The sequence below is a fragment of the Limulus polyphemus genome, unplaced genomic scaffold (assembly GCF_000517525.1).
Source record: "Limulus polyphemus unplaced genomic scaffold, Limulus_polyphemus-2.1.2 Scaffold981, whole genome shotgun sequence".
NCBI classification, from domain to species: Eukaryota; Metazoa; Arthropoda; class Merostomata; order Xiphosura; family Limulidae; genus Limulus; species Limulus polyphemus.
The window spans coordinates 256,001-273,270 of record NW_013666591.1 but is presented as its reverse complement, the minus strand read 5'-3'; the positions used below and the strand labels follow the sequence as shown (position 1 = coordinate 273,270).

Below are 17,270 nucleotides of genomic sequence, written 5' to 3'. Positions count from 1 at the left end.
CCAGAGAAGAACTAAGTAAAACAAATTTACAGACCTCAACATTCTGCTATCAATACAGTAAGTAATAGCAAGAATGATAAATCAAGCTGGTGAAACAAAAACCAGAGTAAGCCCAAAGGTTTAAAATGTTTTAACTGAAATAAGATAGGACATATAGCAAAGAACTGTTATCAAAAAATAATGAGCAGATAACATGTAATAATTGTGAATTGAAAGGCCAGGTGGCAAGAAACTGCAGATGCCCATCAAAAACAAAGAATGTGCAAGCCCCAAAGGCTGGAACTTTCAAATGAAGGTTTGCAAGAAATAATAATAGAAGCCCCACGATTGCTAGAGACTTACAAGAATGTAATTCCAGCTGGAATTATGGAACAAAATTAGAAGTAGTTCCTACAGTTTGAAATAAAATATTGAGTATTAATAGTGCCAACGAAGTTACACCAGAGTTGCAGTTCAAATAGAGGGTATATAATGTCAGTTGTTAGTTGATGCAGGTGCTCGATCTTCTTTGCTAAGCACACACTTAGTAGGTAAAAATCCAATATTACTAACTAATGCTTGGAAAGAAGTATCCAAAAGTGTATTAATGTTTATAATAAGACATCCTGTTAAAATGCTAGGCAAATATAGTGTTCAACTAAGAATAGGAAATTTGGAACTTGAACACTCATTTTACTTATGTCAGCAGATAGATTTAGAGACAGGTGATATTTTAGGGTAAGACTTCTTATGAGATTACGACACTGAAATGTCTCTTACCAGAGGTAAGCTGCACGTAAAAATGTGCCAAAGTTACAACCATTGATACCTTCTTGCTGACTAAAGCTAATAGTCAAACGCCGAATGCTAGCGTTAGCAAGGCTAAGGATCAACCTTCAATACTCAAAAGCACCGATCCTCCTAAATGCAGTGATGCACGACGGAGTCGGCATGGTAAGAATACGAAGTGTTTAAAGAGAAATCAAATTAAACAAAATAGAAAGAAAAGTCCTAAGCCTAGCAAAGACATTAGCAGTAATAATAATAATAACAATAATTCTAAGAACGCTAAGAAGAAAGTAAGTAGAATTAAAGTAAGGCAAAATAAGATTAAGAATCTTACACATGGAAATAGTAAGTCAGAACCCTCAGATGACTTTACACTTGTGCATGATATAAGCAACAGAACATCCCAACAGGAGAATCTGATGGAAAGTTAATTCCTTATTGAAGCTAAAGTAGCAGACTTTAAGCAAAATTAAGAAGTATTAATTGAGCATATAGTAACAGAAGAAGCAGGAGTTTACATAGCTGCTTATATCAGGTCACATGGTAACCCCCAAAGGTGTAAAACCTGATCCAAAGAAACTTAAAGTTTGTAAAAATTATACAGTACCAAAAACAGGAAAAGATATCCATGCATTTCTTGGACTTGTAGGACTTTATAGAAAAGTTATCCTACATTTTTCGAGTTTGGCAAAACCCTTAACTGAATTAACTAATAAAAATGCAACATTTCGATGGACAAATAAAAGGTAAGAATCATTTGGAAAACTACAAGACTCACCATGAAAGACACAAATTTTAAGCTACTCAGATTTTAGTAAAACATTCATTTTAAATATGGATGCTTCAGGTTTTGCAATAGGTGCAGTTTTGTCTCAGTTAGACGAAAACAGAAAGGAACACCCTATAGCTTGTCAGAGTAGACAGCTAGGGAAAGCTGAAATGGATTACTTCGTAACTGAAGAACAATGCTTAGCTGTAGTGCATGGTATTAAAACCTTCAGATGTTAGTTGTATGGCAGAATATTTACCATAATCAGAGATCATGTACCCTTAAGATGGCTAATGATATTAAAGGACCCATCATCTAGATTAACTAGATGGTCATTGTTACTGTAATTCTCTGATTTCGAAGTTATACACAGACTGGATAGAAAACATTCCAATATGGATGCCTTAAACAGAATTAAGGTTGTAAACATAGACAACAGTGAAAAGAAGCAACATAAAATTTCAGAATTGTAATCAGAAATGGACATTAATTAAGAATATTCTGGGATTTAGACCACGTTATTAGTAAACAGAAGAAAGATGAGAGGGGTGAATATAAGAAAAGACATTTAACATTACTATGAGTCCTGTTTAGAATGTTAAAAACGAAAAACTAGTCCATACTTAAAGAATGCTCCTTTACAAAGGATGCCTAGTTTAACCACACCTTTCCAGCTAGTGGCTATGGATATTTTAGGTCCATTGCCTACATCTTATGCAGGAAATAAATGTATTTTAATTGTTGTTGACTCATTACCTAAATTTCCAGAAGCGATCTGTTTACCAGATTACAAAATAGAAACTGTTAAGACATTTGTGAATCAAATTGTGACTAGGCATGGCATATCGCAATATCTATTGACAAATCGAGGTGCAAACTTCATTTCTAGGCTAATGAACAATTTTTTTAACATATTAGATGTACAGAAAATCAAAAGCACTGTTTGTCACTCAGCTGCTAACGGTTTAGTAGAGATATTTAACAGAATACTATTAGATACGACCTCCCAAGTATTGTGAACAAGATAAAAAAATCTGGGATTAACAAGTTCCTTTGTTACTATTAGCTTACAGAAGTGCTGAGAATGATTTTATACAAGAAACTCCTTTATTTCTGTTATATGATAGAGATGTAATATTATCTATACAAGAGATATTAGCCAAAAAAAATTATTCAAAACTACAAAGCTGAAATAATGCAGAGAATGCAATTAGTGTTTCAAATAGCTAATGAGCATTTGAATAAAACTGCTGAACGTCGAGAAAAAGATGTGAATAAGAAAGCATAGACTAGTGAAATAAAACTAGGTGACAAAGGATTATTACATACACAAGTAAGGTTAAGAAAGGAAATAGAAAAAACTAGCAAAACCATAAAGAGGACCATTTAGGGTTATTAAACAAACAAGCCTAATTAAATTCGAGATTCAAGAAATGTTAGTACATGTTAACAGATTAAAGGTAGTAAGAAATTCCCAACCATATCAATATGAAGTAAAGAAACAAGGTAAGGACTTAAAAAAAGAAACTGAAGACACTAGTGAAACTGAAATAACCCATGATGATGACGAATTCATGGAAGGGGAAGATCATATGCTAGAAGAAGAGGATCTTGTACTAGATGATGAAGTCGTAACGGTTGAAGATATTCAAGTTAGCGACTCAGGTAACGAGAGTAGAAGACCAACACAAGAAAATGTACCGAGTACACCAGTAACAATAAAACCCGATAGAGTGACTCATGATTACAACCTATGGTCACGAAGCCCAATAATGGATCAACCAGAATTAACCCGTACACCCAGGACAAGGCGAGTAAGTTTTGACCTCCGAGTTATTACACATACACTAGTAACAACGCAATCCGATACAGTGACTCATGATTACAACCTACGGCCACGAAGCCCAATAATGGATCAACCAGAATTAACCCGTACACCCAGGACAAGGCGAGTAAGTTTTGACCTCCGAGTTATTACACATACACCAGTAACAATACAACCCTATACAGTGACTCATGATTACAACCTACGGCCACGAAGCCCAATAATGGATCAACCAGAATTAACCCGTACACCCAGGACAAGGCGAGTAAATTTTGACCTCCGAGTTATTACACATACACCTAAAAGTGAATTGTGACAGGACAAATTATAAGTATTACTCCTGTGGAAAACAAGGTAGATATTGTATTCATAGAACAAAATAATTTTATATTATCCGGAGATGAATGGATAATTGTCAAGGACATACAGTTTCCTCAGTATGGACAGTTGTTAATCTGTTTACAAGAAGAATTGTAACATTCGAGAAATCATTTGACATTGATATTCGCGTTAGCTTTTATCCAGGAAGCACAGAAAATATGACATCATATCATATGACATATCAGGGAATAGATATCTTGAAATTGGTGAAATTATTACAAAAATAACTAATTTAAAATTACAAGATAATATTTAGTCAATATCATGATGAGATAGCTGATCTATTACTAGAACTAAACGATATAAAATACAACGTTTCTATATGCGATCGTAATAGACAGAAACGTGGTTTAATTAATGGCTGCGGAAGTATCTTAAAATTATTATTTGGAACCACAACCACGGAAGACTTAACAGAATTAAATAAAACGTTTGACCAGCAAAGAACCACTTAATAGGCGAACAGGCGACTATTATAAATTCGTTGAATCAAACAATTGAGTCTCATGATCAGGAAATAAGAAAGGTATCTAAAACACTATTGAATATCACTAACACATTAATACACGTTAGGTTAGAACAAATTGAAATTCATAAGGCATGAGCGGAAACGTTCGTCTTTAATGCAAAAATTCAAAACAGTCTACAACGATTAGTTTTTACTGTGAGAAGTAGTAGAACAGAGTTAGGTAAATTAGTACAGGCATTGTATGTAACAACAGAGTTAGGTAAATTAGTACAAGCATTGTATGTAACAACAGAGTTAGGTAGATTAGTACAGGCATTGTATGTAACAACAGAGTTAGGTAAATTAATACAGGCATTGTATGTAACAACAGAGTTAGGTAAATTAGTACAAGCATTGTATGTAACAACAGAGTTAGGTAAATTAGTACAGGCATTGTATGTAACAACAGAGTTAGGTAAATTAGTACAGGCACTGTATGTAACAACGGAGTTAGGGAGATTAGTACAGGCATTGTATGTAACAACGGAGTTAGGTAAATTAGTACAAGCATTGTATGTAACAACAGAGCTAGGTAAATTAGTACAAGCATTGTATGTAACAGCAGAGTTAGATAAATTAGTATAGGCATTGTATGTAACAACAGAGTTAGGTAAATTAGTACAGGCATTATATGTAACAGCGGAGTTAGGTAAATTAGTACAGGCATTGTATGTAACAGCAGAGTTAGGTAAATTAGTAAAGGCATTGTATGTAACAACAAAGTTAGGTAAATTAGTACAGGCATTGTATGTAACAATGGAGTTAGGTAAATTAGTACAAGCATTGTATGTAACAACAGAGTTAGGTAAATTAGTACAAGCATTGTATGTAACAACAGAGTTAGGTAAATTAGTATAGGCATTGTATGTAACAACAGAGTTAGGTAAATTAGTAGAGGCATTGTATGTAACAACGGAGTTAGGTAAATTAGTACAGGCATTGTATGTAACAACGGAGTTAGGTAAATTAGTACAAGCATTGTATGTAACAACAGAGTTAGGTAAATTAGTACAGGTATTGTATGTAACAGCAGAGTTAGGTAAATTATTAAAGGCATTGTATGTAACAATAAATTTAGGAAGATTAGTACAGGCATTGTATGTAACAACAGAGTTTGGTAAATTAGTACAGGCATTGTATGTAACAACGGAGTTAGGTAAATTAGTACGGGAATTGTATGTAACAACAAATTTAGGGAGATTAGTACAGACATTGTATGTAACAACAAAGTTAGGTAAATTAGTGCAGACATTGTATGTAGCAACAAAGTTAGGTAAATTAGTGCAGACATTGTATGTAGCAACAGAGTTAGGTAAATTAGTGCAGACATTGTATGTAGCTGCATAAAGAAAGTTAAACTCTTACTTTCTACCTCCAAGTAGACTAGAAATAATACTAGACGAGATTGAAAGAATAATACCTCCTCGTTTACAGTTTGTAGCCCCTACACATAGTCATCAGATCTAGATGTATTATACATTGGCTGATGTTCAAACTGTAATAATTAAGTAATAATTTAACCATTAGTCTTAAATAATTCATTAGCATTAACATAGATGCTTGTGATAATTAAACAATGCGAAACAGAAGTATTATTGAATACTGTAATGTTAATAATGTGTCAACGTAACTTAACCAAGTGTGTTGTGTATTAAGCTGACTGGAGAGAAGTGTAATAGTTGAGGGTTCACCATGGCAGGGATATATATCATCAGAAAACGGAAGATGGCAGTAATCTAGAATCTACAAGAAGTTGCACAAACTCCTTGTAATTATACTGTTTATGATCTATCCTGTGGTTCTCCAACGTTTCAAGCTCGCTTAGCAGTTTTTGTTGATTTTTTTTAAAATTACAAACCCAGGCTTAATTGAAAAAAATAAATAAATAAATAGTTACAAAAACTCATAATTTTAACACTTACCCATTCATGTGAAGGATGCGATTGTTTTTCTGGCATGATTGAAGAATATGTGGTACCATTTTTGTTAATTTTAAGGGAAGAAAATACTGGCGAGTCTATGCAGGTAGAGGGTGAGTCTATAAGTGAGGAGAGTAGTGTGTGTATATATTAAGAAGTACCTAGTTGATTCCGATGCTAAGTGGACAAGATCTGATAAAGGAAATGTACGGATGTTTTCAAGATGCCAACCTTCCAGCATCAAGCGAGAATTTATAAAGAAGCCTCTTTCATCGAGTAGAGAGATATTAAAGGAGGCTAGAGTTTCAGATGTTCCAAAATCATTAAGATGTAGGGTCCTCTGGAATGTTGTAAAATGTGTTAAGCCTCCAATTCAACCACCATTGATGGGCTCGACAGTATCTAAAAACCAATTTTTAAGAACTTTTGTTTACAGATAAGTGTCGTGCAACTCTTTAAGGCCTAGATGGGTGGACCAGAGGATGGCTTGCAAAAGGTACTTCAGTCCCATCCAGAATGAGAAGTAATGTTTTGGTCTGGTATCATTGGTAATGAGCTTGTGGATCCATTTAAAGTACCTGATGGTGTAAAAGTGACTTCTGAAGCCTATATTACATTTAGTAAGGACAACTTATAACCTTGGTATAAGAGCAAATCTTTGGGATTCAAAAGAAAGATCATTTTTATGCAAGATAATGCACCATCTCATGCTGCTCCTGGTACACTGGGTTACCTTTCAAAGTTAGACTTCAAAAATAACCGGCTTGTGGAATGGCCAGCCTCCTCTCCAGATTTAAATCCCATAGAGAACCTTTGGAGTATCATGACTCGTACGATTTATGCTGGTGGAAAGCAATTTACATCAAACATTATCTCTGGAATGCTGTACTATCATCTGCAAGAGATGTTAAAGCAAAAGACATTCAAAAACTGACCAACTATGTCAATGAAAGGGTCATCAAAGTCATGTCAAAAATGCTGGTTATATCAATAAATGAATAAATTATTTTCTTCTGATTCTTATGTATTATGCGGTTTCTGGGTTTCATTTGGTTATCAAGGATTAAGTGTATCAGTTTTATTTATTATTACATCCAACGGCTGCTATTTTTGTGCTTTAGACTCATTTGTCAGGAACTTGCTTAATAATTTGGCACTGTGAAATTCACGACATTTTAGAAAACCTTTTATAACTTCCTTATTTTTTAGTGGATTTTAATGAAATTGCACAATTTGTGTATGATAATATTATATTTCATCTAAATCAAGCATATATTTTTTTAGATATTTGTAAAAACAAAACACTTGCGTAATAATTTGGCATGCACTGTATGAACGTGGAAAGCTCAGATAGGGCTTATTACAAATTTTATTATTTTTTTTTTATATTAATTGTGTCGTGTACCACCGACAGTAGCTCCACGTACCACAGTTTGAGAATCCCTGATCTAGTCCAGCAGTGTTTCACTTAAAGTTCAACAATGTATAATGTACAAAGTGAAGAATACTAACTGTACTAAATAAATAATAGATTTGAAAATGCTTAAAGTGGAATTACTTAAGGATATTTTAGAATTGTTAATACAGTTAGACAGATTATGACTGAGAGGGTTTCTCGTGTTAATTTAGTTGATAACTAATATTGTGTCTATGTTACTGAACATAATAGAAGGCCTTATCAATGAACACCTAGACCTTCAGAACGAAGAACTCAGTGACTTAGAATTAGTGTTGTTTCAAGTATGTGGCATTAGATTATCCTAAGTACTGTATACGATATTGATGTAGAGTACTGTTTGAACTATCTGTGGTATTGATTTAGTTTTATCTGTATACGATATTGATGTACTGTTTGAACTATGTGTGGTATTGATATAGAGTGTTATCTGTACTATATGTGGTATTTATTTAGAATACTGTTTGTACTATAATGTGGTATTGTTGTACAGTGCTGTTTGTACTATAATGTGGTATTGTTGTACAGTGCTGTTTGTACTATAATGTGGTATTGTTGTACAGTGCTGTTTGTATATGTAGTATTTATGTAGAATACTGTTTGTACTATAATGTGGTGTTTATTTAGAATATTGTTTGTACTATAATGTGGTATTTATTTAGACTACTGTTTGTACTATAATGTAGTATTTATTTAGAATACTGTTTGTACTATAATGTGGTATTTATTTAGAATACTGTTTGTACTATAATGTGGTATTTATTTAGAATACTGTTTGTACTATAATGTGGTATTTATTTAGAATACTGTTTGTACTATAATGTGGTATTTATGTAAACTATTCCGGACTCCTCTTTACGTGTATTGTAACAAACACTCTGTGCTTAATGAATGAGGTAAATTATTCTGGACTTGTCTTTACTAGTATTGTAACAATCACTGTGTTTAGAGAATGGGGTAAACTATTCTGGACTCCTCTTTACTTATATTGTAACAAACACTCTGTGCTTAATGAATGAGGTAAATTATTCTGAACTCGTCTTCACTTGTATTGTAACAATCACTGTGTTTAGAGAATTAGGTAAATTATTCTGGACTCGTCTTTACTTGAATTGTAACAAATACTGTGTTTAGTGAATGGGGTAAATTATTCTGGACTCGTCTTTACTTGTATTGCAACAAACACTGTGTTTAGTGAATGGGGGTAAATTATTCTTGACTCGTCTTTACTTGTATTGTAACAAACACTGTGTTTAGTGAATGGGAATAAACTATTCTGGACTCGTCTTTACTTGAATTGTAAAAATACTGTGTTTAGTGAATGGGGTAAATTATTCTGGACTCGTCTTTACTTTTATTGTAACAAACACTGTGTTTAGTGAATGGGGTAAATTATTCTGGACTCGTCATTACTTGAATTGTAACAAATACTGTGTTTAGTGAATGGGGTAAATTATTCTGGACTCGTCTTTACTTGTATTGTAACAAATACTGTGTTTAGTGAATGGGGTAAATTATTCTGGACTCGTCATTACTTGTATTGCGACAGACGGTAAAGTTGCTACTTTTGTGTTTCACCATAAGGTGGAATAAAATTGAAAGCAGCTGTGGTAAGTAATTTTTGGGGTTCATCCTAGTTTGTAATATAATGATTCAATATAATCGATCTATTATGAATAAATTTACGGCGCTTATTTGCTTTTGTTTCCTGTTGAAAAAGAGTGTTTATCTTATTAACCCAAAAGTTTACTCTGTTAACCATACTTATTAACTATAATTGTAAAAATAAATTCAATTATTACAAAGTCAAACACGTTCATAGTTTAAAGTCAGCTTTAATTGGTAATTATCAGATCTGTAATTGATGTTTATCATCAGGTAATTATCAGACTTGCTCACATACATAGTTGATATCCATTTTCAGTTGTGAAAGCAACATTACATGTGTAAACAATTTACACGCGATGAGTTTTCAGGTTTACCAGGAGTATTGTTTTTAATACAAACAGACAGCTTTCATATGGTATAGCGTAAATGTTTAACCCACAGCCAGATAATTCAAAACATCATATTTCTTTCTACCTGTGAGTAGACTCTGCTCAGTAATGAAACTAACTTCTTTTATTTACTATTGTGATTGTCTTCCAAGATATGGTGACACCTATCTTAGTTTCATATAAACATAAAACTGCAAGAGTTTGGGTATTACCTTGTTTCACCTAATTCAACATACGGGTTAAGTGGCCAGGGTTCAGTTTTAACCGACCTCATTTGTGAATTACTGGCCAAATAGAGAGGGATCAAGTAGTAGCTAGTAATTTCTATCGCATAGGCTATGTTCTGCTATACAAACTGAATAACGGGAATTACTGTTATTTTGATAACGCGCCTTTAACTGAAACTGCTAAAGCACAGCTCAGACTCCTTAATCTGCAGTTCGACACTTTAACTGCTAGGCTGCGAACATCTCGAGACTTTAGGTGTGGACATTCAATGTTTTATAACATTACTACCATTTAAATTAATTACATTTTAAGAGATTTTTAAACTAGTTCTTTGTTCAGGCAACGTAACAAAATTAACTTTAACATACAAATTAGTAACATAAAAAACTGCTTTATCTTAAGCACAAATATCATAAAAACTGCTTTTAACATTTAAACTATCAACGTCTAAAACTGCCTTATCCTAACAACGTAGAAAAATGATTTACGTTATAAACCAACAACGTAGAAAAACTGTTTTTATCATATAAACTAACAACGTAGAAAAACTGTTTTACCCTGTAAACTAATAACGTAGAAAACTGTTTTTATCATATAAACTAACAACGTAGAAAAACTGTTTTACCCGGTAAACCAACAACGTAGAAAAACTGCTTTTAAAACATAAACTAGCAACTTAGAAAAACTGGCTTGCACCCTATAACCTAACAACGTAAAAAAACTACTTTACCTTATAAACTAACAATGTAGACAAACTGTTTTTATCATATAAACTAACAACGTAGAAAAACTATTTTACCCTGTAAACTAATAACGTAGAAAACTGTTTACCCTATAAACTAGTAACGTAAAAAAAACTGTTTTAAACTAGCAACATAGAAAATCTGTTATAAACTAGATTAACAAGAACTTTTGCTTCAAGTGGAATACTGTGACTATCAAAATAGTCCTGAAAAAGTCAGTTTATATTTGTTTGTTTGTTTTTCTGTCGAATTTTCGCTTGGAGCTACTCGAGGGCTATCTGCGCTAGCCATCCCTAAAATTGAAGTATTAGACTAGAGGGAAGACAGCTAGTCAACACCCCCCACCGTCAACTCATGGGCTACTCTAGTCGAAAAATGGGATTGACCGTAACATTATAACGTCCCTATGGCTGAAATGGCGAGCATGTTCGCTGTCGGAATTCCTGATTTATGTTATACACTAATTTTAAAACCACTTAAAACCACGGTTATGTTTCAAGGTATCCAAAACTGATAAACATAATTCATGTAAACCTTATGTTTGGGTTTTGTCTGTTTAGATATATCAGAAATCCAACAACGTGACTTTGTGACTGAAAAAATCGTAAAATTCAAACCATGTTTTATTCCAGCATTAAAACAAATTGGTCAAATTTACTCCTACACAGGTGTAGACATAACTTTTATCTGTAATTGCATCTGATTCTTTGGCAATTTTGTTCCAACTTTAAGTGTTGGATTTTTGTTTAGTTTGTATTTTATTTTTGTGCTAATTTTTAACGTATGATTGTGTTTCCTTCTATAAAATCGCTCGCATTTAAATTTACATTAATATGAGCTTTTTATTCATTTTGTGATAAGTTGTAAATATCCCTCTTATAACTATATTTCTAAATATAACCTATACAAGGCTGTTAAGATAAGTTTTCACCGTTTCAAAAGTCATATTAGTGAAAGAAAATACAGAACATTCCTTTAAAAAACTGATAGGAAAACAAGTATTAAACTTTAATCTTCTTGTAACAAGTCCAAAAAATAATCCATGCGCTAATGCTATTTTTTCAAGACATTAACTTAATAATGGAATCAACTAAGAATTCGTTTCTAGACTAACAAGATGTTTTTACTAAGTCGATGAGAAAACAAATTATTAATAACATCATCCACTATTTAATTACAATGTATGTACAATCATTTTTTGTAGACTGTCTATACCAACGTTCCTTTGCAAAAACTAAATTTAGTCTCTGAATTGAGATTTGGTAAACATGTGTTGTCATGCGCAATGAAGAACCACCTTTTATATTTAATGATTCAATTTACGATCAAGTTATTGGGTTAATATGTATTCAAAGTTTGTGCCCGCTACGACTAATTTATCCTTAAGCTATCTTGAAAAAAATGGTGGAAACCTGTCCTGTTGACTTTAAACATTTGTATTATAGACGATACAGGAATATCATTTTAAAATAGAATTGGGGTAGGGGAGACAAAGAACACTGATCTTATGTGATAAGTTGTCAATATTTCTCTTAGAACTTTATTTCTAAAAAATAATCTATACAAGGCTGTTAAGATAAGTTTTCACCGTTTCAAAAGTCATATTAGTGAAAGAAAATACAGAATATTCCTGTAATTTAAAAGAAAAATTTAGCTGTGGATCCTGCGCTGTGGTGTAATTTGCGTACATATGTGTTAATTAGGCCTTACCAGAAGTGCCTCACAAAAACTGCCATTTGAGTAACCTCGAACTGGCGCCCCAAGACCATACCTATTTTTCAGTCACGAAATCATTGTGACGAATTATTTCAGTGTTTGAACAGTAAATACCCAAATTAGAAAGTGTACAGTTTAATGTGAGCATGAGTCCAGATTACCACTACATAGGAGGCGTTCCAAATTACTAACGAGTGATACTAACTACTCGTTCGAGAATAGCCCGTGTGTTTCGTGGGCTAAGTGCTATACTGTTTAAAAATGTTAGTTTTCTCACTATCTTACAATGAGTTCTTTAAAAGGTTCAACGAAGTTGGAAGGCAGTTTGAAGAACGTGATTACCTTGGAAAACATGGTTGACCTTCCAGAAACAAATATGTAATAATGTTTTATGAATAACGGTTTTATCCTGCTGTGATTAACATTTTGAATAAATCTTTATTTCATTACTTTTATGAAAAATTGTCATGGACGTTCTCAATAATATTTCTATATTGAAATTTTTATGAATTTGCTTGTTTGTTTATAAATACAAAGTAACAAAATGGACTATCTACGCTGTGTCCACAAAATATATTGAAACTCGGTTTTTAGCGTCCAAGTTACAACCGAATTTAAAATTCAAAAGCACATTTATGGATAAAATCATTTTATTGCAAGTGAATTGTTTTCAAATATCAATGAGAATTCATTTAAAAAAAGAGCATATTTCAATACATACCTAAACGATTCCAAATTACCAAGTACCCATACAAGCTTTGATAACAAGCAACAGGCTTCTTGCCTCAACAGTATTTCGGCCAAAATCCTATGTTCGGTATTTTAAACAATATATGTTTTGTTATTGACGTAAACGTAACGTTGATCATGCTGAAGTACCTTTTGGAAGTGTTAAAACGTAAACTTGATCATGCTGAAGTACCTTTTGGAAGTGTTAAAACGTAAACTTGATCATGCTGAAGTACCTTTTGGAAGTGTTAAAACGTAAACTTGATCATTCTGAAGTAACTTTTGAAAAATGTTAAAAGTAACCTTGATCATTCTGAAGTAACTTTTGAAAATGTTAAAACGTAACCTTGGTCATTCCGAAGTAGCTTTCGGAAGTGGTAAAACGTAACTTTAGCCATTTTGAAGTACCTTTTGGAATTGGTAAAACGTAACCTCGATAATTCTGAAGTAGGTTTTCGAAGTGGTAAAATGTAACGTTGATCATTCTGAAGTACGTTTTGAAGGTGGTTAAACGTAACGTTGATCATTCTGAAGTAGGTTTTGGAAATGGTAAAACGTAGCCTTGATCATTCTGAAGTAGCTTTTCAAAATGGCAAAACGTAACCTTGGTCATTCTTAAGTAGCTTTTGGAAGTGGTAAAACGTAACGTTGATCATTCTGAAGCAGGTTTTCAAAATGGTAAAACGTAACGTTGATCATTCTGAAGTTGCTTATGGAAGTGGTAAAACGTAACCTTGATCATTCTGAAGTATCCTTTGGAAGTGGTAAACCGTAATGAATTGTAATGTCTTCTGGATTGTATCAAACGCATGCTTGAGTTTCGCAGTTACCACTATGGTCAGGTTTTTTTGCAGGTATTTCATGTCTTCGAACAACACATGCACACTTTCCGGTTCGAAAATTAGCGGTGGAAGTGGTCTCTGTTTGTTAACCTGCTTATGTGTTGTTCGTATAGCAGGTTAAGATGGTTTCGAAATTGGTGTTTATGATAAATCGACTTTTCAGGATATGTGTTCGTTGTGACAATACTCTTCTTACAACGATTAAACGAACCGTGATTATAGAATTGTAAGAAAATATTTCTTGTGATATGAAGAAATAACTTGTATAAATACATCTTGGAACGTTATAAGTTTCATAGTAATTTCACTGAAAGCAATGTTAATAGAAGTTGAAAAAAGTCCACCACTAAGGTCTTAAAGTTTGGTTTGTCTAAAAAACTGATGGTAACAGTCTTACCATCTGTAGAACAACAATCACAATTCGTAAGAAAAAAGTTAGTTTCAATCCTTGACATAGTCTACCCACATCATAATACAGGTGTGTTTTAAATACTACTAGGTGGCAGCCTGTTCGTGCTAACCTGGAAACTCATCAAGTATCTCACTGCATGTGTGCGCATAATGGATCGTGCCCTCATAACTGAGAACTGAAGATGGACAGCAGTTATGAATCAGCGATAGTATGGTAACTGTAAACTGAGAAGACACCGCTTCTCCCAAACATTGTATACAATTTATCTGTTATAAACACAGTAATTTCCTTACATGCATTTTATTTTTTACTTAATTCAATTTCAGTTTAATGCTTTAAGATAACTTAAAGTTATAAAAACGCACTTTTATAATTAGGTATTAAATAGGAGCATATTTAAGTTACGTTATTATTCTTCTGTTTCTTTCTTTATGTTTTTAATCACAGTTAACCTAATATAGTTGTAATTATTTGAAATGACCTACAGATTCATGGTCTCGTGGCACTAAAATTCGGGCCTCGATCTGTACAATGGGCAAAATGCGGATAGCCATCGTGTAGCTTTGTTCACAAGTAAAACAAAGAAACAAAATAATTATGATTACTTGTAGAAATCCAATAAAATGAACAATAACAAAAAAAACAGTTTTAAAGGAGTATTTAAAATACAGTGTAAACGCATGTACTTGCGAGTCTGAACAAATGTATCTCAGTATGGCGGGAAACGAATTCAACGTAAAGATTTCGTTAATAGGAATTCAGAAGCAGCTAAGTTGAATCATCGACAATGTTTTATGACTTTTTGTTCAGCCGTTTTGCTAGAGAAAACGCGTTGCAATATATATATACAATAAAATGTGAGGGTTTTAATTCAGACTTAACGCTCTGCTTTGTATCAAACTGTCCAGCTCTGTATGTCTTACATATTGTTCCATTATCTCAAGTGGTTCGTGAAGCAAAAAACAAGTAGAAAATGTTTTCAGTACTTCACTTCTACGACTATAATAAACAGTTGGTAAAAAAAGATATTTTAAACAGTAATTTATATATATATCCAAGAAAACAAACGTTTTCAAAAAAGCTTACCTTCCGAATGAAAAAATATTATTCCACAGGATATATTATTCCATTGAAGAGTTTGATTTTTCATGATATTACATCTCATAAATGAAATTTTACACCATTTAAATGATTTTTACATGATGTTACACCTTTTAAATGAAAGGTTATAATATGAAATACACAAACAAATTATTTTTACATGATTTTATTTCTCCTAAATGCATATTTTATACCATTTAATTGATTGGTAATGATATATTACTTTTGCATATGTTACATCTTTTTTTTCTGCTCCCCAATGGCACAGCGGTATGTCTGCGGACTTTCAACGCTAGAAACCAGGTTTCGATACCCGTGGTGGGCAGAGCACAGATAGCCCATTGTGTAGCTTTGTGCATAAATTCAAAACAAACAAACAATACATCTTTTTTAGTGATTTTTCTTAATATGGTATTTTACTTCTCAACACGTTCGCTGCCACATAATAAATTAAGTATAAATAAAATGAAACATTCAAAAGGTGCCAAGGAGCAGTCACTGTGTCCCAAACTCATGTGGCACAAGAGAAATTTGGATTTCACACATAATTGTCTGTAATCTACCGTAATCTGTTGATAACTATTACGTACGGTAAAGTTTAGTCCTAACTAAACTAAAGAAAAAATTACAAAAGCTACAACGTTAATTTATATTGAATATAGGCCGAACTTAATAAAGGCTTAACTAATGTTAGGCCTAAGACAAGTGGACGTATAGCTTTCGGTGCTTGCGATTAGAATTATTTTGTATTATTCTAAAAATCCTGTATTTATATATACTAGTTTGACCGCAAATGTTTTGCGGGTCTCTACTAGTATTAAGTTAATAAAGTAAAATGATCTGCATAAATGTGTCAGCATTAATAACAATAATCTAACAATATTAATATTAAAATTATTATAAACATTACGTAATACTATTAAGGAAACATACGTTCAAGAGAAACAGAGTGTTGTTACTTGTGAAAAACATAAAAAACGCTATTTGCTGCTATGTTCTCTTACTGACTGCGTGGAAAAGTGTGACGTAACTATAAGCAAATATCTATACAGGGGATTGAGTACATTAAGTTAAAATGATTTTGAATGTGCAAATCAGCAAGCTACGTGACAATCATAACCGATGTAAAGTCGCGATGGAACGGAATGTATCAGATCTACATTTTGATATTGTTTGGCGTTTGATGCCACCGAAATTTACAGCTTTTTTGAGAAAGGTATGTAACAGCCCTTTCCAACACAAAATATTCTTACAATTAGATCATATATGTGTGTTCTGATTTTGAATTAGAATTTCCAAGCTGGAAATTTCCCATGTATTTAATGATTTTGGAAAACAAGGGAATTCGGATTACATGGGGTACCAGGACCATTCAGAAAGAGACCTGCAACACGTCGTACCCCAGCCGTGGCAAGCAAAGTGCGGTGTCTAGGATAATCTATGAGCACAAAGAGCGTGTTCCAGTCAACATTACACAACATAATCAAGAAGGACACCCATTTGTAAAAGCAAAATAGGTCACTTGTACACAAGTTGCTTACACGACATATCCAGGATTAGAAGAACAACTGTGGAAACTGTACGAACGATACCTAGCTGTGGATAAATGGCAGTGCGTGGTGACAAGCGTATATGCACCTTGATAACTGTAACAAGACTCGGGCCATTTTTTACTTGTCAACGTTTGAAAATAATTTTAAAATTTTTTCAATGGAATGTCGCGAAACTTTTCGAATGGATTCATAAACATCGCAATCTGTTGCGCTGAGGTCGAAAACAAAGGTCGAAGTGGACCTTACAATGAGGCTAATGTTTTGGACCATTTATACCAAACAGAAATAATTGCTTTGTACGATTTTGTTTGTTTGTTTGTTTG

At 33.0% G+C, this 17,270-nt stretch overlaps 1 protein-coding gene across 2 annotated transcripts in view; it reads right to left on the bottom strand.

The window, feature by feature from the left end:
- The window catches only part of LOC106461534 (sodium-dependent dopamine transporter-like), an 85,974-nt gene that overhangs the window by 65,154 nt on the left and 3,550 nt on the right, over window positions 1-17,270 (bottom strand).